Source organism: Canis lupus, chromosome 5, assembly GCF_048164855.1.
Source record: "Canis lupus baileyi chromosome 5, mCanLup2.hap1, whole genome shotgun sequence".
NCBI classification, from domain to species: domain Eukaryota; kingdom Metazoa; phylum Chordata; class Mammalia; order Carnivora; family Canidae; genus Canis; species Canis lupus.
This window is the reverse complement of record NC_132842.1, coordinates 44531366-44556914: the sequence shown is the minus strand read 5'-3', so window position 1 is coordinate 44556914 and position 25549 is coordinate 44531366. Positions and strand designations below refer to the sequence as shown.

The 25549-nt window shown below is 38.5% G+C and overlaps 1 long non-coding RNA gene across 1 annotated transcript in view; it reads left to right on the top strand.

Annotated features, from left to right (window-relative positions):
- LOC140633634 (uncharacterized) overlaps positions 1-25549 on the top strand; it is a 424514-nt gene that overhangs the window by 22780 nt on the left and 376185 nt on the right. The window contains exon 2 of the long non-coding RNA XR_012031206.1: positions 6566-6631. This is a non-coding gene — a long non-coding RNA (uncharacterized lncRNA). The remainder of the gene's footprint in view (positions 1-6565; positions 6632-25549) is intronic.

The following is a 25549-nucleotide window of genomic DNA, read 5'->3' as shown; positions in this document are numbered from 1 at the left end:
CAAAGAACCATTGACCTAGAAAATATGTCAAAATTTTCAGTTTGAACTAAAGACAATTCATGCCTCTGAAGTGAGAGGCTGATGAAAGATTAGTATGCTGCAAGTACTATAGTCTTATGTTATTTAAAACCAACTCAGCAGTGGAATCATTATGCCTGAAGTCTGCTTATTCTTAATCAACTATATTTATTTGGAGAACCGTACTATTTGATTTCAAGGAGGAATTTGATGGTCTGTTGATTAACTGAAGGATATAGAGGATTTCTTCCTTTTTGGCATGGGGTGGGTCACTTTTGTGCCAATTCTGGGAACAGTGTATCTCCCGAAGCTTTAATTCAGTTAACTAGATTGGCACCTTGGGGCCCACCAGACAGACTAGATTCTAAACCATTCTGGCAAGAAATCTTGTCCTAGAGGCTTTTAAAATTTTAGGCAATTAATCAGTCATTTTATAGTAGGTGAAATTATTAGCTCCCAACCTAGGATTATCCTGGAATTTACAAAGTAAAAAGAGGCTATTTAAGGACTGTGTAATTAAGTGAAGTAACATGCCATCAGTGGAAATTTGTGCTATAGAAATTTCTATTCCACAACTTGTTTGGGGAAGAGGGATTAATATGTCCTAAACCATACATTTATTATATATTTGGATAGCTGAATCAAAGTTTATAATTTAGTTAAAAATTTTTTTTTAATTAATTAATTCATGAGAGACACAGAAAGAGAGAGGCAGAGAGAGAAGCAGGCTCCATGCAGGGAGCCTGTTGTGGTACTTGATCCCAGGACTCCAGGATCATGCCCTGGGGGCGAATTTTTTATTTTTATTTTTATTTATTATTTATTTAGGTTCTTGTATGAATTCTAATTAAGAGACATTACATTCAGAATTATAGCACTTGTAGTGATCATTTTCAGGAGACTGGAACAGCTTCTTTGCCACTGAAGGGGTACACAGGGTGCGGCTGGCTGTTTACCTGAATGTACTCTTAAATACGTGACTACTACCGCTCTAAGTTTCTTAGTTGTAGCTCTGTTACAAGTTCCTGACCGCAAGTTCATGTTCCAGGCTTTCTTTGCCCACAAGGGCTGGTTACAAGGGAGCCGACCCCGGCAGTCTTAGGGTGAATTGGGAAAGGGCCGGTTAAATGAGGAGACAGGCCACTCCTTGCTAAACCACTGAGCAACCCAGGGATCCTCTAATTTAGTATTTTTAAAAGAGGTGTAGTCTTTCTGAAATATATTCAGTGATGTTTAGGGTTTAATTCTTATTTTGCTTTATGGTAGTCTTTATCAAACAAATTATAAGATGATGAATTTTCCATTTAAGAGTACTCAATGCTGGCTTCAGCTCTTTATCATCCAAAAGTACATAATTAAGAAAACTTGAGATGAAAGATAATATATGTAGAGTGCCATCGTTCATTAGATCCTTGTTACTCAAAATGTGTCTGTAGATTGGCAGCATGGGCATCAACTGGGAGCCTATTAGAAAGGGAGACTAAAAAAAAAGGGAGACACTCAGACCTTTCTAGATCAACTGAATCAGAATCTACATTTTAATGGGAACTCTAGATCATTTGTATGCACTTTATATTTGAGAAGCACTGTTCTACAGCACAGGATACTAATCAAATAATTTGAGAGGTGGCCATCAGCTTTTAGTACCTTATCCCAGAGTCTCATCCTTCTACTTAACAGTGAGAGTCAGAATAATTTTATGAAAATTTTTCTTCAAAACCTACAAATTAACAAAAATTAAGCTTAGACCCTTCAAGTACATAAAAAGTACAGAAACTAATAGACTATCTGTAAATCTACCACTGGGTTTAAAGAAATAGTAATTTTGAGATTTCATCATATTTGATTCACCTCTTTCTCCCCTCTGAAGAAAAATTTCTATTGAGATGAAAAGATGTTGCTCTACAAATATCTGTTCAAGTTCCTCTTTTAACTTTTTTTGAGTATATACATAGAAGTGGAATTGCTGGATCAGATAGTAACTTCATTTTTTATTTTTTTCAGGAATCAACATATTGTCTTCCATAGTGGAAGCTTTTCCTTCCTATTTTCTTCTGAGAGTTTTATGGTTTTAGTTTCTATGTTTGTACCTTTGATCCATTTTGAACTAATTTAATATATGGTATAAGGTATGAGCCCAATATCATTCTTTTGCATGTGAATATCCAGTTTTCCTAGCAGCATTTGCTGAAAAGACTCTTTTTTCCCTGTTGAATGATGTTGGCACCCTTGTCAAAAATCTTTGACCATATATGCAAAGGTTTGTTTCTGGGCTCCCTGTTCTACTCTACTGGTCTATACGCCTGTTTTTATGTGAATACCATTTTGATTACTGTGAAAAAAAATGTAAATCTATCTGAAGATATATTTACAGGTAGTACAAAGCTCTCTTCTTTCTTTCCATCTCTAGAGAGGTGACCATTTGTGAAGTCAGTATGTATAATTTTCATGAATATTGTCTTATATTTATTATGTCTTTGTATCTACCCATTTATAATTTATTTTTTGTGTTAAATTTTTACTTAAATACTAGTGCTATGGTTAGAATATATGTGTCCCTACCCTTACTCATATGTTGAAGTTCTAACTCCTTACATTGATAGTATTAGAAAGTGGGGCTTTTAGGAGGTAATTAGGTCATGAAGGCTATCATGAATGAGATTAAAAGAGACTTGAGAGTCTTTCCCTTCTACCATGTGAGAACATAGCAAGAAGTTTGCAATCTGTATCAGAAAGAGCACCTTCACCAGGGCCTGGACATGCTGGCACCATGATGTTGAACTTCCCAGCTTCCAGAACTGTGAGAAATTTCTGTTGTTTATATGCTACCCAGTCTGTGGTAGTGGCCAAAATGGACTTAGACAACTAGCATACTAAATATAAATTTTTCCAGTTTGTTCTTCAACTTCAACAATATATTTTGAGATTTATCTATCCTGATGTGTATATTCAGTTCATTCATTTTATTTGTTTTTTTTTTTAAGATTACATTTATTTATTCATGAGAGACACACAGAAAGAGGCAGAGACATAGAGGGAAAAGCAGGCTCCTTGCAAGGAGCCTGATGTGGGACTCAATCATGCCCTGAGTCAAAGGTAGATGCTCAGCCACTGAGCCACCCAGATGTCCCCATTTTATTTGTTGTATAGCATTCTGCTGTATTTACATTAACTATAAGTATCTAAATCTGTTTCTCCAATGAGGGACAGTTACGTTGTTTCTAACTTTTGAAAAATGTCAAACAGCATTGCCACAAACATTTTTGTACATCTCCCATGTGCAAGATTTTTTGTAGGGTAGAAAACCAGAAGTAGAATTTCTGGTGCTAGAGAGTAGGTTGGGGAATGATACCTTTAATGATGTAACCTAAACTTTTAGGACTAAGTTGGATATAAGCAGTAAGGGACCATTTTTTGAACTATCATTAGGTAATTGGTTAGATTATATATGCCATTTCCAATAGATTTATTCTAAGGGATGCTGTTTTTATTGTAAAAATGTGATGATGGATGAGTTTGATCATCTGGTGTCATCACTTGGTCACATGGCTAAATCTCTTAGGAAGTAGTTCTGATGGATCACTGACAGCCTTGACCTTAAAACCTCCCAAATTATTTTGTCACTTGTTAGACAACTTGAGACTCTGATACTCTGAAGCTAATCATATTGGTTTCAGACACATGCAATTATAAGTACAAATGTATCCTTAATTTTTAAAAGTTTTTAATTTTTAAAAAAATAGTTCTGCATTTTTAATCAGAAATCTTCATAGAATTGAGAGATACGGGGTTATAGAAGCAGATAACTCAGAGGCAGTTATTAACTGAAATCAGTTAGCATTCTAACTTCTCCAAAAATGTATTTGGCAGAGCGAGTGCATGAAGAAGAAATTTTTAGAAAATAAAATAGATACTCAAAAGCTAAGTCATTGAGATTTCTAGAATGAATAACTACTGATCCCATCACCACTCAGGCTGTCATCCTAGAAATAGGTAGACATGTCTGTGATGCAGAAAGCTATCAGGAGATGTCTCTGTTTGAACCAGAGAACCAGTATTCTAGTAGGATCATTGCTTTCAGCCAGAAGGCCTGGGATTGAGTCTTGGTTCTGTTACTGTTTGATTGATTTCATCTTGTCTGAATTCTCAGTTTTCTCATCTACCAAAATGTGATGACAAAACCATACTTCTAAGGATTTTTTAAAAAGATTTTATGTATTCATTTTAGAGATACAGCACATGCTCAAGGAGAGGGGTGGGAGTGTGGGAACAGAGGGAGAGGAACAAGCAGACTCCTCACTTGACCCCTTGAGCCACCCTGACTCCCCACTTCTAAGGACTTTTTTGAGGATTCACTGAGATGATGCATGTTACAGTTGTTGAGGATTGTAAAACCTGTACATTTTTATAATCATTAATGGTTCCCTCATAGTCATTGAATGCTCAGGTCCTGAGCAAGAGCAAGAGTGTACATTTGATACATACTGATTATATTTTAATAATAGCAAAATGTCATATTTTACTGTTTATTCTTTGATTCTCTGTTTTCTATGAGATTATAATTTTTGCCCATTTTAGTTTTGCTGACTATGATGCAACCATGGACCTAACTCAGGCAGACTGATAAAGGATCATAGTACAAATTGAGGCCATGACCTTGAAAAAGCAATCTGTCTGAGTGGTGGGGGTGATTATATTTTTTCTTTTGGCTAAAGTCAGTTGTTTCAATTAAACATTTAAAAACTTTGAGATAAAGGCAGTTAAGCATCCCCAATGGTTCATTCTATGAACTATGCTCATATTATAACTAGTTCTAGCAATTTGTGTTTGGGCACAGATTGTAATCCTGACAAATAAATATAAATTGTATCAATCCTGGAAGATACTCATTAGATGTGATGAACACAAAGCTTTCTTAAATTGAACAATACATGCATGGTATGAAACATGACAAAAGATAAAATGTTCCATTGACATGTTTTGAGAGAGCTAGTTTGGAGAAAGCAGTTATGCCAGCCATCTTCCCCCAACACTACTTGCCAGCAAAATTCTTTGATTCAAAACAGGATTTCCTGTATGCTACCAGAAGCATCTGTGACTTTCTTTTTTTTTTTTTTTTTGTCAGTTTGTCTAAAGTTCCTCATTTGAGCTTCTCAGTCTCCTGCCCACATTTTCCCCAAACCCCAGATATGGTATGGTGTAGGCTGTGCCTTGCAGAGGGTATTTGGCCAAAGGATAAGGAAGAGTGAAGGCTGAAATCCAGCCATGCACCTTCACATAAGTTTGTATGTGCTCAGAAGGGGTGCCTTTGCCTAACTTGCATAAGGGCTGCCTGGCTAGAGGAGGCTGTATTGTCTTCCTCAATGTCTTACTTCTCTCAGTTCTCCATACCCTATTTTCCTTTTTTTTTTTTTTTTAATTTTTATTTATTTATGATAGTCACACACACACACACACAGAGAGAGAGAGAGAGAGAGAGGCAGAGACACAGGCAGAGGGAGAAGCAGGCTCCATGCACTGGGAGCCCGACGTGGGATTCGATCCCGGGTCTCCAGGATTGTACCCTGGGCCAAAGGCAGGCGCCAAACTGCTGCGCCACCCAGGGATCCCTCCATACCCTATTTTCCATTCCTTGCTTGGCCTTTAAGCTGCTTATCACCACACATTGGCCAGATCTCCTTCTAGTAACCCTCTCAGCCTCTGTGCCTCTCCATCTGTCCCACAGGCCATTTTAAAGCACCCTTACTGTCTTGTTTCCAAAAAACCTCTCCTAACTTGGATACCTTTTGTAAGCTAGATTCAAGTGTGCATTTTTCTAGTGTCATTCAAAGCAGATGAGTTAGACTTAACTGGTTTGGTACATTGATTTCTGTGACTAGAAAAAGAATTAAAAGGATGAAAGCTAGGTTGAGTTGAAATGTGAAATTTTAAAAAGCAAAACAGGAAACAAATGTTTGCTCGGCCAGCCATTTCCTACTGAGGCTCTCTGTGTAACGTGGTCTATGAAGAGTTCACTGTTCAGCCTTAAACAGATTGAAATGACTCTTGGGGGGAAATCCACCAAAACCAAGGGCTGTGTGGAAGTGATGTGCAGCGCCAAACCCCTGAGCTGCTGTAGAAAGGCGGGTTGTGAAGGCCTATGTGTCTGTGTTAAAGGGAAGTCTTTGAAAGCTATCTTTCTAACAGGATAAATGTGAAAGCCACCGAGGAGGGGAAAAAAAAGCAGCACAAAACGGCCACTTGAACATTGCTTCCTGCCCATGGAGCTCTCCCTCTTTGCTGACAGTTATTCTTAGGCCTTCTTTGGCTTCAAAGGTTTCCTCTTTTCTATTTTTGGTAGCAGAATATGGATTTAGATCTGCATAGTCCCTCTCTGCTGCTAATCCATGCCCTGAAGAGAGTAGGGCTGCTGTTTTCTGTTAGCTATCAGTTCTCTTTTCAGCACCTCCAAATGATTTTTAATATTAAGGACACAGATTTATGGGAAGGAGTCATTGAGTTTTCAAACTGATTTGTAGTCTCCTAATTTGCACATTCCTTTCTCCAGCAGGGGCATCTCAGAGATCATCTCAAGTAATGGGGACTGACTTCTGTGATGAGTGAAAGAATCCAGGTTGGTAAAACAGATGGCCATCAAATGACCAGAAAGTAAGCAAAGATGATTTGCACTGGAGTGGCATATAACGGATTAAGCACAATTCCATCTTGGAAAGAAATAATTGATGCATATGTAATCTAAGATTAGCTTAATCTATATAAACTGTAGCAAAAAGCTACAAGTTATCCCAGACTGGAATGCTGAAGCCCCCTGGCCCCTGCAAAGGAAAACCCATTACCTAGAGCAAGCATTTTTAATTTCACAGGTGTTTAATTTCATGCCCTTTAATTTTGTTTCTTGAGTCACTTCTGTTTTGCCTGATCTCATGACTGCCTAACTAATGATAATTACCTTGCAAAAATTGTTTTCTATATCCAGATACCTCAGCATTTTTTTAAAAAGAAATGTTAAGTGATCAAGTCCTCCTATAAAAATGTGGGGCTACCGTCTTGGCTGAATGCAGCACTGGGGATCAAAAGTGCTACCCCCTCAGACTACCTGCCTCTGCCATGTGCTTTTAATTAGGGTCTTCCTCTATGGCTTAAAAAAAAGTGACAGTCTTATGCTTCAGAAGGATTATTGAGGGAAGGTGTAAACTGAAGCATCCAGGGGTCACTCCAACTCCTGAGGGTTACCCACACATTTCTGTCCATGATGGCATCTAGGTTGAATTTCATAACTCTCTAGAAACTGTGAACCCACACTCCACAAATATTATATGTATACCATTGATTCTATTTTGCTTTGCAAAGAAAAAATGAACAGAAGGATCTTGGGATTGGGGGAAGGATGGAACTTTGAGAGTTAATTCAAGGCACTTTGCAAATGTATAACTGGCAAGAAAAAAAACCAAATCTATGCCATATATTGGGTTTTCAGCACTGGGAAGGTGTCTTTAAATATATTTTACATAATGGTTTGGAGCAGCAGACTCCATTGTCTGCTAAGTGGAAGTATTGACAGTGAGCTAAAAAGCTACATAATAGAGTTAAAAAGAAAACCTCCCTTAACTTTTCCCCAGAGCATTTTTACCCTGCTGAATATTTTAGGGGTTATTTTAAATGTGTCCCAATGTCAGACTTACTCAGAAAGAGAGCTTTGTGTCTCCCAAGAGAATGATAATTTTCTTTTTCTTTTCTTTTTAGTGGAGCAAAATGCTAACTTTTAATAGACTAGCTTTTTCCATATACAATATGTTCTCCCTCAGAATTCCTAGGCAAATATTCAAACTCTCGGGTTGGGAAAGGTTAAAAGGAACTGAAAAAATCTATAGTGGCTCTTCCTGAGATGCACTCCAACACTTGGCAGGATGAGGTGTTCATAGCAGGTGCTGGATTTGCTATAAATGGACAATTTATAAACAGATCTGACAACTGGGAAAACAGAGCAGTGGGGAATGCTGACATTCCAGGGGCCTGTGGTTGATTTCCTATCAGATGGTCCTCAGCATGGAATTATTGATAGCTGCTACTCTGAAAGAAGGCCAGTTGGCTGATGCATAAAAGGGCTGTACCTCAATTCATGCCTGATCTGCTGCTAGATTTTTTAAATAGGTCAGTGCAAATTAGCTTCTTCAGGTTGGTACTTCCTCAATTAGCAATTTAATTGCAAAGTCTTCTCCCTTCTTGAACTTAACTCTCTTACTTGTCTGAAATGCGATGGACAGAGACCTGAGAGAAGTATGACAGAAACAAAAGAGGATCCTGAGGGCAGTGGGGGAGGGTTCAGAGCAGCCTGTGGTGCCCAAGGCCAACACAACCTAGCTAAGGCAAGCCTTGTGTGCCACTGAGACTAGCACTTTTGGCTGTGAGTCCTGGGGGAGAAAGGAGCAGGGCCTTTATGCACTGAGCCCTGGGGGAGAAAACAAAACATACAGCAAACAAATCTCATTTTTCTTTTGACCTTTGTGAAGGCTTGCCAGTACACTAGGATATTCCCAAGACCCTTCGGCAAGGTCTACTTTCAGAAAGAAAGCATTGTGTCTCCCAAGAGAATGATAATGATCACATTGATACATTCTCAAGATCACATCCATAGTTTCCATTGTTTTTATTTATTTTTTGGACAGGTTCCCCCCCCCCCCCATAGAAAGGTTCAGTGTTTCCTGTATAGATGGTATTGGACAGCATTCTACTGTATGTATCTACAGCCTTGCATTGGCATAATTCTGATCAGAGCTAGTGGAGTGGCCATACCTTTTTGTTCTAGCTGTATGAGTAGTTTTTCTAGGAGACATTTGTTTGGCTGGGTCTCCACTTTTCTCCTGACCACACCCTACTGTTTTTCTCTTTAGAGGAATAGACTGAGGGCCTGATCCTGAAAGGAATTTTGACTTCCTTACAAGGACTGAAAATTGGGCAGGCCTGAAGATTAGGTTATAGGATTGGATGCATACTCTAGCACAAGGGTTGGCTGGGGATGAGGACTCTAAAAGTGTAAAGCATAGGGCCTTGAGGGAATCCAGAACAGGGACTGTCTGGTGCCACATAATGGCTAACATAACTGGACTAGGAAGGGATCTGAGGCATTGAGGCAACTGACACTTTTGTTAGTTGTGGGTAGTCTTGTCTGTGATTGGAAACTCTTGAGAATCTTGCCTCTGGGAATCTCAGTTATATCAGCTGTGGTATGCTCTCTGGTAAACGGATGACAAATCTTATTGCGGCATCTGTTATTTACATAAAACCATACTGGGTATCGGAGGCACAAGAAGGTTTAGGTACAGTACTGCCAGCCAGAAGTTTATGATGTGATTAGAAAGATACACTATATTCCTTTTTTTTTTTTTTTTTTGGATACACTATATTCTTATGAAAAGATAAGATGGGAGCAGCAGAGCAAGTAAAATGTGTGGACTATGAGGGAAAGCTTTGGAGGTGGCCAGGAAGGTGTGGTGGCTGGAGGGTGAGAGAAGCCATGAGAAGAAAGATTGGGTTGGAGCTGGGCCTTGAGAAGAGTGGGAGAATTTCAATAATAGGAAATGTGCAAAGGAAACTATTCTAGGTGGGGAAATGTCATGCTGACAGCCCTGATGCAGAGATGACCCCTGAGTTTGGAAGGAAAGAAAAGAAGAATGTCCTGGTGGGTAAGGCTGAGGAGTTATACAGATCTAGAGGTCACATAGAGTTTGGAGTTCATTTGCTAGACATTTCTGATTAGGTAAGGGAGATGAGAAAAGCAGGATGTCAGGAAAGTGAAGACAGAAAAGAATGGCAGTCAGTGCAGGAGGACATCACAGGGTCTGCTCTTCAGTGACCAAGACTTAGGTCTGTGGAATTTAGTGGACTCTGTGTTGTGTTCTACTAAGACACTCTATGTAAACAGAGCCTTCCTTCTTTGGTGTCTCCCTTCCTCCCTTATAGTCCGTGCACACCATCTGACTAAACTAGGGCCACACAAGCTTCTGCTTGTGGAGTTTCCCCACAAACACAGAGCCAAAGTGAAACAAAGGCAGATTCATTTTTTAAGTTCATTGCTTTGACTCTTATTTGCTCATTCTGGGATTCCCATTAGTGTTGCCCTGATTGATTTGAGGCCTTACTGGACGTTTGGACAATTGCTTATTTTCATAACTCAGAAGGTCATCTCTGAGCTCTGGAACATCTGCTCAACTTCACAATTTGGGCAGAACCACAGACCTGGGAGTGAGGGTGTGTTCTGCCTTGGTCAGGGAGGGCTCACCTACTAATACTTCTGGGAGGACATGAGTGTGGACCCTCTTTCCTAACACTTTTCCCCTTACTTTTTAAACATCTCAGTGTGTGGCCTGCAGACAGCTTGGGCATCACCTAGGAAGCTCCACTCTAGACCTACTGGATCAAGATCTGCTTATTTCGTAAGGTCCTATGGAATTCATATGCCTATTAGAGTTTGAGAAGAGCTGCTTTTAACCTACCTGGTTGGAAGGATCGCCTGTGCAGCTTTTAAAACATTCCTTGGCATATTGTCTATCCCAGATGCATTAAGTCAGAATCTCTAGGGGTGGAGCCCTGGCACTGCTAATTTTTTTTTTTAAAGTGTCCAGATGATTCTATATGCTGCCTGAGTTGAACACCACTGGCCTATGGTCTGTGTTAGCCTCTGTGTTTCCAAGGCACCAAATTCCCCTCGTATTGTAAAACAAAACATGACTAACCTTTTAACCACAGATTCCAGACAGAGTGAAAATACTGTTAATTAAGCATTTATCCAGAAGCTGGTTAGGAACTCCTGGCCAGGAGCAGATATAACTACTGGATTCACTTGTGTCAAGATGATAGTTTATTAAAATTCCTAGTCTCAACTATTCTTTTCTGGCTTTAGAGGGTGGCTCCTTGTAGAACTTAGAAGACAGTTGCCCTTGCCCTGGATCTTCTTGGTATCTAAGGAGATGTACCCAGGCCTATACTCTGAAGAATCATGTTCCTGTCTATTATAGCAGAAATATACTGAGGAATTCAGAGTATTGATTTTCGCACAAATGGTCACCTTTAGGAAACACAAAAAAGTTTAAAAGCAGTTTCCCACCAATCCTCAGGCTAGGGTAGATGCCAGAGTTTAATAACTGTATCATAGTTATTGTAATACATTTTTTCCCCATTAGGGCTTTTCAGTTACTTAATACCAGAGTCCTAGGAACCTTCACCCATGAATTTCAGTGAATCCCAAGTCAGTCCCTGATTTCCCTCAGTCCTCCTCAGCTCTGATACAATATCAGGAAACTTCTACCAACACATTCCAGTTCTGAGCCAATTTTGGTTAAGGCTTTGAAGGTATTAGCCACTAGAGTTCTCATTGTCTTATACCTGACTTTCCCTGCCCTCCCTACAGCCATGAGCCTAAGTAAGCATTGTTATATGAGCCTTGGCCTTGTTCTTCTCATTACTTATTTTTTGTTCTCTTAGAACTAGGATTGAGGGATCCCTGGGTGGCTCAGCAGTTGAGCACCTGCCTTCGGCCCAGGGCGTGATCCTGGAGTCCTGGGATCGAGTCCCTCATCAGGCTCCCTGTGTGGAGCCTGCTTCTCCTTCTGCCTGTGTGTCTGCCTCTCTCTCTGTGTCTCTCATGAATAAATAAATAAAATCTTTAAAAAAATTAAAAAAAAAAAAAAGAACTAGGGTTGAAGCCTGCTTAGCTGGAGCCTACACATTTTCCTTAACTCTTTCTAGAGACCTTTTCCCTGGACTAGATTCTAGATTCTGCTTTAAACTAAGATATTCTAGAATTCGTGGTTGATACTTGTCTGTCTGGGGTCTCCAGGTGCTGTGTCCACTCAGCATCTCAGAGCATCATTCATACTGCTCTACATTGAGCTTGAGATTACTTTGCTTCTTTGCACACTCTAGTTTGGACTGCTGGCCACTCCCCTTAAGGCTTACATTTTACTTGGTCATATTCCCTTAGCTTTGGCTCCCTCCTTTCTTGGGTTTCTCTCTCTTCCCTTTGGTTTGGCATTAGGGTCTCAGCACAACTCATTGCTCCTACCCTCACTCAAGATACTGCAGTAGCAGTACTCATTCAAATGTGACAATGAGGAGAGACAATATCACCAGGACCATCACCATTCTTAATAACAATGGTAACATTTTGTTCATAAAGATTTGGAGATGAACTAGACAGTGGTTTTGAGAATACCCAACTGTCTCACTTCTGGCTTGAAACATCTAAGGCTTCTTTAGTTCTACATTGTAACATTGTAAGTCAAGATAAGATGAGCACAGAAAAAAAATCTGAGTAATTAAACTGAAATTTGATGCTAACCTGAAGTGATATTTATGTTTGGTTTTGTGGTTGGTTCATGTATTGATATGTGTGGGTGTTATAAAATACTTATGTATATGTATCTTTGTATAAATACATATGTACTGAAATTATATATTTACTGAAAACATTACAGGGGTGTTTGTGAAGTGGGCACCAAGTCCAAAAATAAAGTATTGTTTTACTGAAGGTAAAAGATTATCTGCTAATTGCCTTGTGAGGTGCCTAGGCTGCCAGGCCTGGCAGCTCCTTTGGGGACAGCAGAACACTTATTTCTCTCTGGAAGAAGATTCATGAGGAAGATCAGAGGATTTTAGACATTGTTGCTGTCTGTAAAAGAATTTATAATTTGCACCTTCCTGTGCCCAGTTGCTCCTAGGCACCCTCACTCTGGTGCTTGAAGTTGGTATGCCTTGTGTCCAGACAAGTAGCTTCTTGGGCTATTAATTATGTAATTAAAAGTCTAAACCTTTTCATTTTAAATGATAATAAAATGTTTAAAGGTATGTTGCTTGTAAACCTATTTTATTTTTTGTCTTTCCATTTTATTGCCTTTTATTGAGGGCTGCTAACTGGCCAAGCCAAGCTAATCACTGCCCTGTTGTTTTTGGAAGACTAGGTGACACCAAGACCATTAATGACTCAATAAATTTGGGCTACAGAAAAACCTGACTGCTTTCTTCTTGCTCCTTTTCATATTAATCACATTGTTCTGCTTTGGCCAAATCTGAGAGGATGGGCACTGTGAAGTTGGCTGTTGGTTAGAATTGAGAACACTGGTTGATATAAATAAATAAATAAATAAATAAAGTATAAAATATAGAAAAATAAAATAAAAAATATATATCAGAGTGAGCAGACAGACACTCAGGGACCAGGAGAATGAGAGGGTCAGGGGGACCTCCAGAATGGGAAAAGGGAAGGAGAAAGGATTCTAAACTGAGAATTCCACCCAATATTAGAAAGGTATCCAGCTTCTGATTAAGATCCATGGCTTACTCTAGTACTGATCCAATATTATGTTGACTCTTCACATGAATTAGAATCTATTGATCACCTGAATTAGAATGAAACTCTAGGCAGTTCTAGGGGGTTTATGGGTCAGAGTAGGTGGCCAAGTCCCTTTTTTTCCTGTCTTATCATTAAGTCTAACTTATTTGTAAAGTGAAGAAAAATCCAGCAAAATCTTTTATCCTGGACTCTTGGTGTTAGTACACTTACTATAAATTAAAGACTGATAGTCTTTTTGGGAGATGAACACAAAGGAATAATCTAGTGCCTATCACATAATGATACTTAATAACTTATAGAATGAACGAATTATTGCATTCTTTTTTTTTTAAATTTTTTTTAAACTTTTTATTTATTTATGATAGGCACACAGTGAGAGAGAGAGAGGCAGAGACACAGGCAGAGGGAGAAGCAGGCTCCATGCACCGGGAGCCCGACGTGGGATTCGATCCCGGGTCTCCAGGATCGCGCCCTGGGCCAAAGGCAGGCGCCAAACCGCTGCGCCACCCAGGGATCCCGAATTATTGCATTCTTGATAAAACTCTATTTGCCTTAAAAATTATATCGAATATACCTTTATTTTACTTTTAGATTTATTTTTAAAATAAGGTATATTTTTACAATACAAAAGTAATTTGGGGGCAGCCGGGGTGGCTCAGCGGTTTAGCACCGCCTTCGACCCAGGGAGTGATCCTGGAGGCCCAGGATCGAGTCCCACATCGGGCTCCCTGCATGGAGCCTGCTTCTCCCTCTGCCTGTGTCTCTGCCTCTCTCTCTCTCTCTCTCTGTGTGTCTCTCATGAATACATAAAATCTTAAAAAAAAAAAAAGTAATTTGGCAAATACAGAAGAGTGAGAAAAAAATCATTACTGGTCTCAAATACCACCTCTGTTAATATTTTTTGTATTTTCATACAGACTTTTCTATCAAGAATTAAAATTTTAAAAAAAAATTTTGTCAGAGAAGGTCTTGGGCAGGCAGAGTGTGGGTATAATGTACACAGTTATTTTAAAGTTTTAATTCAATTAAAATTAATTTGGATTAGGAGGCTTCTGCCATCATTTGGGGAATCACTATTCTTTAGCACATTGTAAAACTTGTTCTAAGAATTTAGAATAGAGTTAGAGCTCAAGCAGAAAAAATGCTCGTTGTTGATGAAGTGATATGTAGAAAGGTTCAATAACCAGTTAGTTAAACGTGATGCTTCTTCTAGGACCACCAGCTCGTGTTCCTCTTTCCTTCAAAGAAGTATACTTATAGCAAAGCCACAGCAAGGTGGAATAACCAGAGATAATTAAAGATGGTGTGGAATTCCTGCAAAGTATCTTAATGTGAAGTAAGCTGATTCCATAGAGAAAATGAAGTAATGTTAGGTAACAGCAAAATGGTTAAAAGTGCATGCTTGAGAATTATAATTCTGGGTCCAAATTCTGGGTCTACCAGTTACAAGCTCTGTGGCCTGGGGCAGGTTTCTTTAATAACTTTTTTATTCATATTTATTTATGAGTATCAACTACACATATTTATTGAGTATGAACTATGTGCCAGGTACTCTCTGTGCTGGGGATACAGCAGTGAACAAAGCAAAGCCCCCATGAAGCTCATATGCTAGAAGGGGATATAGACAGTGAAAATATAAATGTGCAGATGGAAATAAGTGGCAGGGAGAAAAATAAAGCAGGATGAGAGGGAGAGTGTCAGAGAGATTGCTATTTTGCAAGGGTAATACCTCACAGATAAGATGACGTTTGAGTGGAGATCCAAAGGAAGCCCTTGGTCATCTCCAGCCACAGTTTCCTTGTCTCTAATTGGGATGATAGTATCGGATATTCTTAGATTAAGATATTCTCACAAGGTAGCATTGAGAACTCAATCAGAGAACGCACTAGAGCAAAATGCCTGACTGATGATAGCTACGGTTATAGTCTCCTTCCTTCTATGTCAGATGGAAAAATTAGGTAGATCTGTAAGGACCTTGGTACTCCCGTGATGAGTAGTCTGACTTGCATGATGACACATGCTTTTAATGGAATCCTGATCCTTATTCTTACTCCCATTTTGTACTTAGCCATATCTAGCAAAACTGCCAACCCATTTGACATCAGGTGGAGATCTTATGCATGGCTGAAAACAGCTAAGCCATATTGAAAGGATGAGAACTCAAGGCTGAATTCCCTACATGATATGACTTTTCTTTGTAATCTTTGAACCAAAATGCTATCTAGTGGGTGAAAGTAATTGAGATACTTCTGTTCATATTCATAAGGATGTTTTGTGGGTATAAGACTTGTCCTTGCTTGAAGGGATAATATTAAAACTCATTAAAGTTTGAGTACAATGGTGCTTATTATAGAGAAACTGAAAAAACAGCTAAGGGCTTTGCCCGGTTGACATTTCTAAAGTTAGTGGATCTTAAAAAACAGAGCTTTTTTGCACTTCCATGGTCCCATGAGGTATGGAAGTCTTCGTGTTCATCTACCAAGATCTGAGAAATGACTTTGGCTGCATTTGCAAATTGAATAAAGTGCTTAAATCTGTATGAAAATGTTCATATACCAGGAAATACGATTTTAAAAAAATGATGGGAAATTGTTTCCTAAAACAACCATTTGGAGAATTGCTCCCATGCTTTCTGAACATGTTTCTTTTCTTTTAATAAGAACAACTTTCTCTAAATCCTGTTGTGTTGGGGTTTCACTCAGAAACATGGGTCTAAATCTCACTAAAGGCACTGCTATCCATGAATGTTTTGATTTGCCTATTGATCTTTTGTTTTGTTTTTTACTTGGTTTGATTCAAAGTGCAGAGTGGTTCTCTGTGAGGTTTTGTCAGATAGGCTAGACTCTTGCATGCTCTTGAGGCTTCTTGATACTCTAAAGAGGAGTTTGCAGATCATTGCAGGAGTCAAATTTTACCTGACTGCTTTAGTTTGGCATTGTAGAACTTCTTTCTGGCTAATTCCAGATCTATAAATGGATTTGTATTTATGGAAGAATTTGACCTTCCCATTTTAAAGACATTTCCCATCTTAAAGGTACATGTTGGCCAGTGTTTCTTTTTCATTCCTGACAGAGGTACATTCGTGGTGCTCTGAAAAAATTTATTGGAATGAGGGAGGCTGAACCATTTGTCAGCAGTGGGTATACATCGGCTCATGCACTGCTGTTTCACAGTTGATGTCTAATTGTTTAAGGCTGCACATTTTCCCTGTTATGTTTTCTTAGGCCTCTTCACCATGAGCCCTTCTGAAGTACCATGGAGTCTTTAGTCGCTACAAATTTATTTGAATCTAAAGGTCCTTCAGTCTGTATTTGTGAGAATTTCTCCCACAAGGAGGGCTAGGTTTCAATAGGTTTGGACTTAACCCCCTCCCCCTCCTTTTCTTTTTTTTTTTTTAAACAAAAACTTTAAGAAGCTGAGGGAAAAACAAGATAAGTGCTATGTTTTCAGTGGTAGGAGAAATACCCAGCATGCTTAACCCATGTCAGGTAGCAAGAATCTCAAAGACGGAAAATAAAATGTGATAAAGACAGAAGAAAGATGTGTATTTTGCTTTTGGTTGTTTGAGCATTTGGTCCATTTTATTGCTCCATGTGAGAATTTACAGTGAGGGCCTCTAATATATTTATTGCCTTTCTTACATTAACTTTTGTGGCAATGGCAGGTTCATTTGACACTTTCTTGCTTAGTGCACACCTCATTGTGATCTACTAGCCTTAGTTGTGGACTTGACATACCCAGGACTTATCAATTCACAATAATGCCATATTGCTTTTCCATCCTCAGCAGCATAGCCGTTAATTACCTAAAAGAGGCATGTGGCTAAGGACAGAGGCCTGCAGTTATGTGATTGTGAGGCCCATTATGTTTCAACAATTTTCATTAACATATGTCTTTTTAGTATCTGTTGATTGAGAAATTACAAAATGTAAATTTAAAAAGCTATTGCAAATTCAGGTACATGGTATCTGTTTAAATGTATATATAACTGTTCATCAATTTTTAGTTATATAATTAATATATGTCTACATTTTTACTGGGTAAATTAGATATATCTCATAAAGCTGTACCTTCCTTCTCACTTCTTGAGCTTTGCCCCATTTCCGGGCCTCTCCTTGGAGGAAACTGGTATTAGTACTATAACTTGTATCCATCCATACCTTTCTCCTGCTATCTTATTAATATATAAAAATCTGTATATATTTGGTGCTGCTTTCTATGTGTGGTACATATGTTCTCTAACACACACTGTACCATACTGTATGTATTATGCTGCAGCTCAACTCTGTCTTGGAAATCATTTCATGTCAGTTTATAGAGAACCCCACGTATTCTTTTTAAACTATATGTAATACCATTGTTTGTTTATCTATTCCCCTAATGTTGATCATTTGCATTTTTCCTAACACTTTGCTATTATGAGAAGTGCTGCAGAAAAACATCCTTTGTATATATGTGCCTCCTTAGGATTGTATAGTTTGCCATTTTTGGGATAGGTACCAAGAAGTGGACTTGTGGGGAGTTCTCCTTTTAATCAAGTTATATTTATTAATCACAAAATCTAGATATTTAAAGTGTAGTAGAATATATATGTTAAGGCATTGTTTATTCAGCCTAAAGATAATGCCTAGACCCAAAAGGATTAAAGGACTTCCTGTTTAGGAGTCTCTAGCAGAGGGGATCCCTGGGTGGCGCAGCGGTTTAGCGCCTGCCTTTGGCCCAGGGCGCGATCCTGGAGACCCAGGATCGAATCCCACGTCGGGCTCCCGGTGCATGGAGCCTGCTTCTCCCTCTGCCTGTGTCTCTGCCTCTCTCTCTCTCTCACTGTGTGCCTATCATAAATAAATAAAATTAAAAAAAAAAAAAAAGGAGTCTCTAGCAGAGTGGAAAGAATGTAGGTCTAAATATTGTAGGCCTTGATTCATCATGCACTGGCTCTTTGACTTAATAGGTCTAAGTGCCTTTCTATTCCCTCATCTGTAAAATTGTGAGAACTAATTCTGTTTACCTCACTGTTGTGATGAACAAATGGGAAAATCACATAAAAGTTCTTTAGATTTTTGGGGCATTTGGGTGGTGCAGTTGGTTAAGCATCTTTCCCTTGGTTTTAGCTCAGGTCACGATCTCACGATTGTAAGATTGAGCCATGTGTTGGGTGTTGGCCATGCACAGTGTTGGCCATCTGTAAGAACCACTACATTGTTCTGGCAAAGGACTTTGAGAAAGCATACAAGACAGTCATCAAGAAGGACGAGCAGGAGCATGAGTTTTATAAGTGACCCAGACCTTGTGGTGTGAGGGCAGAGGAGGGAAGGGGACTTCTCTCACCTTCCTAACTGCTGTCGCAAAACCTAGTGTTGTTTTTTCTTTACCCAGGAATGGTTTACTCAATAAAGATACAAGATTGAAAAAAAAAAGTGTGGAGTCTGTTTACAATTCTCTCTCCCTCTTCCCCTGCCCCTCCCCTCCATGCATGTGACCCTTTTGTCTCTCTCTTAAATAACTAAATCTTAAAAAAAAAAGTTCTTTGGATTTTTTGTTCCAGCATCCTGACAGATTATTATTATTTTTTTTAATTTTTTTTTTATTTATTTATGATAGTCAGAGAGAGAGAGAGAGAGAGAGAGGCAGAGACACAGGCAGAGGGAGAAGCAGGCTCCATGCACCGGGAGCCTGACGTGGGATTCGATCCTGGGTCTCCAGGATCACGCCCTGGGCCAAAGGCAGGCGCTAAACCGCTGCGCCACCCAGGGATCCCCTGACAGATTATTGTAGAAGACCTGCACACAACAAACACATGGGAATAATTAATTTTAAAAAAACTCATAAAATATTAGAAATAGAAAGTGGTACTTAAAAGGAAGAAAGGGAAATCTCCTAGTACCAGAAACAAAGAGGGAACACAAATCCAGAGTGGTAAGCTAATGAACAGATGTCACCGTGGCCCAGAAGAGGATTAGACCTTGATATATGACCCAAATGCCTAGGTAGATGGTGGGGTTTTAATGCCAAAAGATCTATCCTTGGGTTACTCAAGGCTCTTGAGATCCTAGCATGAGGCTAGGCCCATGCCTTCTCTTTCAATAAAAAGTGAACTTTAAAAACTCTCCATTGGTCCAGCAAAGCTCTGATGCAGCTCATGAGTACCCTGGGTTCTGGTGAAAAAAATACATCCGCATGAGCGTGCTGTGCCTGGTTATAGAATCCAAATTTACCCTACCAGCATCTCCGGGAATCCCAAGCTGAAAAATCAATATACAAACTACTGTAGAGTAATGAAACCCCCGGGGCTTCCTTTATAGGAAAACTCAAAATCATTCCCAAAGTACATTTCTGCAGTTCACAGCATACAAAATTCACACACAGACACATACATACACACATGTGCCATAGAATGAAGTAATAGGGGAATAAAAATTTGGAAAATTTCTATCCCAGGAACTCAATAAAGTACTGTGAAATTTAGGATACTATAAAATAAGTATGTTTAAAATAATGAAGGAAATAGGAGGTGAGGGATGGGCAACATGAGTAAAGGGAAGTGGGAGTTACAAACTTCTGGTTATAGAATGAATAAGTCATGAAGATGAGAGATACAGCATAGGGAATATAATCAGTGGTATTATAATGCCTTTGTATAGTAACAGATGGTAGCTGCACTTACTGTGGTGAATATAGCATATTGCGCAGACTTGTCAAATCACTTTTATATACCTGTAACTAATGTAACATTGTGTTTCTAATGTATTTCAATAAAAAAAAGTTTTGAAAAAAAAGATGGTGTGAAAAAAATCATGAAAAATAAAATTAGGGGAACATTATAAGGAATGAATACTAAAACAGAGAGCTTGTTTGTTTGAAAAATATCACATAAAACTTTAGAAAGGAAAAGTATAGCTATTGAAATTGTGCTTTATAAATAACACATGATGAAAGGTAGGGTTTATTAAAATATAATTATTAGTGATTAGTGAAACTAAAGCAATGGTCTGTATTAGTATGCCAATATACTTGTAATGATTTCCTGTTCACCTAATTATTTATGTATTATGTATTTTTTAAACTAAAGTAGAGTTGACATACAGTGTTATATTAGTTTCAGATGTACAACATAATGATTAAACAATTATATATATTATGCTCACAACAATAAGTGTAGTTACTATCTGGCACAATACAAAGTTATTACAGTATTATTAACTGTATTTCCTAGGCTGTACTTTTCATCTCCATTATTTGTTTATTTTGTAACTGAACGTTTGTATCTCTTAATCCCCTTTACCTATTTTGCCATTCCCCCACTCCCCATGCTCTGGCAACCATCAGTTTGTTCCCAGTATTTATGTCTCTCTTTTTTTTTTACATTCCACATGTAAGTGAAATCATATGGTATTTGTCTTTTTCTGACTTATTTCACTTAGCATAATGCACTCAAGGTCCCTCCATATAGTTGTGAATAGCAACATTTCATTCTGTTCATGGCTAAAAATTATTCATATATATATGTGTTTGCGTATATATATATGTATATATATATGAAATATGAATGACATCTTCTTTATTCATTTATCCATTCATCTAATTTTAAGAACAAGTTCTCTTTATCCATAATAACCTAACCCATATAAATAAATAACACCAAGGCACAGAAAATATAAATCAAATCCAAAGTCTTCATAAGTCTCAGGACTGAAGTCTGTGAACTTTTTAAACATCTTTGACTTTTTGACTCTTTAATAGGGAATAAATTTGCCTGTGGAAATTAAGTGACTGTACCATGTAAATATAAAGTAATTCTAAGGCAGAAACAAGGTGCCTGTAAAAGTTGAACTCTAAACCTCAGAAACATCTTGTGTCCCATCAGAACAATGAAGAAAATCTTGTTTCACTTCTGAATTTTGACATGGCTATTACCCAGGAACTATATCCTGCTTCCCTTCAGCAATAAAGTTGTCTACTATGCTTAGATTGTAAAGAACTTCTAAGTGATGGTGGTACTAATAAAGCAGTTGCTTATATTCTTTGCTGAAGTGACAGTTGGGCAAAGGAAGTAGCCCAAAGAATTTTTGCTTTATAATGGACAGTCCAAGGATTCTTCTCATATATACCTTTTTGTTGGCTTCACTGCTGGTAAGAGCTATACCTTCCTCCTGTTTTATTTCTGGAAGGTCTAGACCTTTTCTGCATGATTGTCAAATGTTTTCTTACTCTTTTAAAACAAAACTCTCCCAGGAATGCTCATATTTTTGTCTCCACAACATTTGTAATGCCACATTCTGAACTGATCAATAACATGGAATTTCCCAAGTATGAGAGAATATTAACAATTCTTGCCTGAACTTTCCAATCCATCTCCTTTGCTTAGGAATGGTTTTATGGTTGCTGTCTTTGTTGATAATATTGTTCATCGATGAGAATAACAACAAATGCTAAGTGATTTATTAAAATGAGAAGACTAAGTTACTGTAGGAAAGATTGCTTTTCTAGAGATCGTAAGGAAAGTGTCTACAACTTCGATTTATTGGAAAGCTTTAGAACGAAGAGGTTAAAACATTGAAAAAAATGATAGAAGCAGCTAGAGGGATACGAAAGAAGAAATGAAATTTAGAATTGAATGCTCCCTGAAAAAAAAGCCTGTTAGTTCACATAAGAATAATTGAAAGTAAGACATGCAACATTCTGTTTGAAAATAATAAATTCATGTTTATTTTATTTTATTTTATTTTATTTATTTTTTATTTATTTATGATAGTCACACACACACACACACACACACACACACACACACACACACACACACAGGCAGAGACATAGGCAGAGGGAGAAGCAGGCTCCATGCACCGGGAGCCCGACGTGGGATTCGATCCCGGGTCTCCAGGATCGCACCCTGGGCCAAAGGCAGGCGCTAAACCACTGCGCCACCCAGGGATCCCTAAATTCATGTTTAAATTGCAATTTATTTTTAGGATTGAAGACTGTAGACTGGAGTAGGATGGATCTTTCAACCAAATTCAGAGCTTGACAGTGTAGGCTGGAGAGGGTGGGGTGGCTGGCTGGTTGCAAACATTAAAGTATAAATTCTTCTGAGTCTCTCTTGTTTTGGTAGAAACTGCAACGGGCCATGGTGGTGAGTACACGCCAAAACACCTGAATGGAAATCAGAATACAGATGCGTGCCTTACATCTATTCCATATGTAGAAATAGTCTTCAGAATGTCATCCCCATTTCAGTCAGGGATAAGAAATTGGTAGTCGGAGAACAGAGGGCTGTTTTCCACTCCCAGTTGACACTCTTTGGGACTTCCATCTATCTTCCCTATCTTTGCTCCTGCTAAGAACTGCACCTTCTTCCTGCTTCCCTTCTCTTTGTTCCTCATCTGACTTCCTTGAGTCTCAGTTTTCTCATTCATAAAATCCCAATGCCTGAACCCTGGTACGAATTTAAGAAATGCTCATTTCCTTTTTTTAACATACCCTATTTTCCATCCACACAAATAGTGGAAATGAAAATATCAAGGTGGAAAAGAGGACTCGAAGCTGATTCTTATGTAGGTTTTCTCCCTTTGCTATTCTTGAGGTCTGGCATGGAGGAATGCTCATCTCTACCTTATCCTCTCATTCCCCCTCCTTACTCTCCAGGGGCCCCAATGATCAAAAGAGTCATTGGAATGGAATGCTCCTCTGAAATGTAGTTGCCTGCTTTTCTTTAGGTGTCTGTGTACTCTGAAGCCACCCTATTCCCTTACTGCTACCCTTGTTTTTCACTATAGGATATTAAAATTAAGGGTTGAATTTAGGAGGGAGCTTTTAACTTTTTTAGTATTCTCAGCAACACATACAAAAAACCTCAAAAGAGATTCTGAACTTGCATATAGGAAAAAGAAAGCTTGAGAGAATTGGGAAGTGGGCAAAGCCTGAGGGGTGTCACAGGATGGTGATGGTAGAAAGTTGAAGCAGGTGCTCAGTGCAGAGTGAAAGCTGACCCACACTGAGAAAGAGACCTGTTTCTCTGGTGCCCTGGAGTCTTCCTGTCACGCTCTGCCTCTTTGAGTGTCCCGAAGTTGCCCTCTGAAATCTTTACTCCTGCTGCTGGGTAACTGAGACAAAAAGTGAGAAAGTCACTGATCCTACTACTGTACTCTGAATTCATTCATTGTCACAGTATCACTGTGACACTGCAACATGGTACTCCTAGCATGGCATATTGTGTGTCAGGCCCTTGTCAGTTCTTTACCACTTAGAGCTTGTTTCTTTGGGAGAATATTTTCTGAGAGCTCCAAACAACCAGGTTGAAACCAGACATTGGGAGTAATAGTTGTTAGAAAGTTAAGTTCTACAGATAATGCAGTCAGTTATTCAGAGTTTTCTAAATGACTAGATGGTGTGATGCTAATAAATGCCATCTAATGGGATAAAAAGTTTAAGATATTTGCAAGTGAATGGCCAATGGGGGCGGGGGATACAGTGCCATCACAATTCACAACACAACTAAGCCAGCCTATTTTAATATTTGAAATTGTAAGAAACAAGCAATCTCTTATTCATAGGAAGTGAACTTTATTTGATTGTAGATATAAGGGCTGTTTTGAGAACTGTAGCTGGCTTAGATATCTTTAGTATTATACCACCAATAAATCTTTCCTGATGTTCTTAAGTGTTTTCAACTTAATTGGCTGCACTTAAAGTGTCTGATCTTGAAAAAACAATAGAGAAGTACATTAAAAGTGAATGTAATAAAACACAAATGGTTCAGTTACATTAAAAAGGGGAAAAATCCATATATTATTCTATTTAATGTACTGCACTCAGTGTCAAAGCGTGAAAAAGAATAGTAATTATGTAGTCATTTAAAAAATGTGTTTTCAAAGGGTATTTAATGGCTTGAGAATATGCTGCCATTATAATTAGAAAGAAGCGGATAACAAAACTGTATTTTGGAATGATCCCAGTTTTGTAAAATAACTGAATATATATACATACATATACACACACATAGACACAAAGAAAAATTAAAAGATACTGAATTGATAAAGATTTTGATCATCCAGGTGGTAAGATTAGATGTGATTTTATTTTGCTTCTTTGTATTTTTTGGCATATTCCACTTCTTCGCTTTTTTTGTATATCCTATAGTGGACAACTTTTAACTTCTTTTCATAGAAGTTTTTTTTTAAAGAAAACAGTATAGGAGAAAAGAATGAAATGCAATCTAACTCTAAGATGGAAAATAAATTGCCATGGAAAAAAGCCTTAGAAGTAAGGAAAGAGGCTCCTGAACAGTGGGTAGAGGAAAAGAGAAAGGAAGATTGTAACTGGGTCAAGTGCATGTACAACTTTCTCTCCAAAGCTCCAAAGGCATGTTCTTTCTGTGACTGCATCCAATCTCTCCAGAGCTGATTTCTTCTAATCTTAAAGAAATCTTAAGATTTCTTCTTAAATCTTAATCTTCTTAATCTTGACTTTTCTTCTAATCTTAAAAAGGCAAGTTTCTGAAGTAATTGCAAGAAAGATCACATTTGCTCCTAGCAGAGTGACCAAACTGGCATTGCATTTGTAAACAGTATTGTTTTAGAGTTGCTGACTGTACAAGTTGCTTTATGGGCCCCTTTTTTGGGCAGCTCCACTGTCTGGAGCTGGTATTGTGTGGTGGTGCTGCCATTGGCTTTCCGGGTTTTCCCAGTATACCAGTGGACACATTGGAAAATCCAAGTCTGATTCTATCATGATCATGCTGTCACTATGATGCTTCTGCCTCCTTACAGCCTGAACTGACTTCTAGAATTGACAGTTGTTTCGCATTAACCTGTGGTCAGGTTCTCTCTTTCTCTCTCTCTCTCTCTCTTTTTTTTTCTTTTCTGAGATATTCTCTTATTCAGCACCTCAGCTTTCATCCTGATATTTGGGTGATAGCCACATGGTGACACTGCTCTGAGGTTGCCCCAAAAGCTGATCCCCAAAAAGAAATGTGCACATCTCCTGTGTGGGCATGCCAGCCACACCCAACAAGGTTGGCCTTTTATGTAAAGGCAGGGTTTGTGAACAAGACCATGAGATTGAGACAAGGACAACTTCAAGGTTGGGTTTAGGGTATTGTTGTTTGTTCTTTTGGCTTGAAGAAAAAAAAATCAGGGTTTGCAAAGCAACTGAAAATAAAGTGGTTGTAATTATTTTGGTGAAATAATT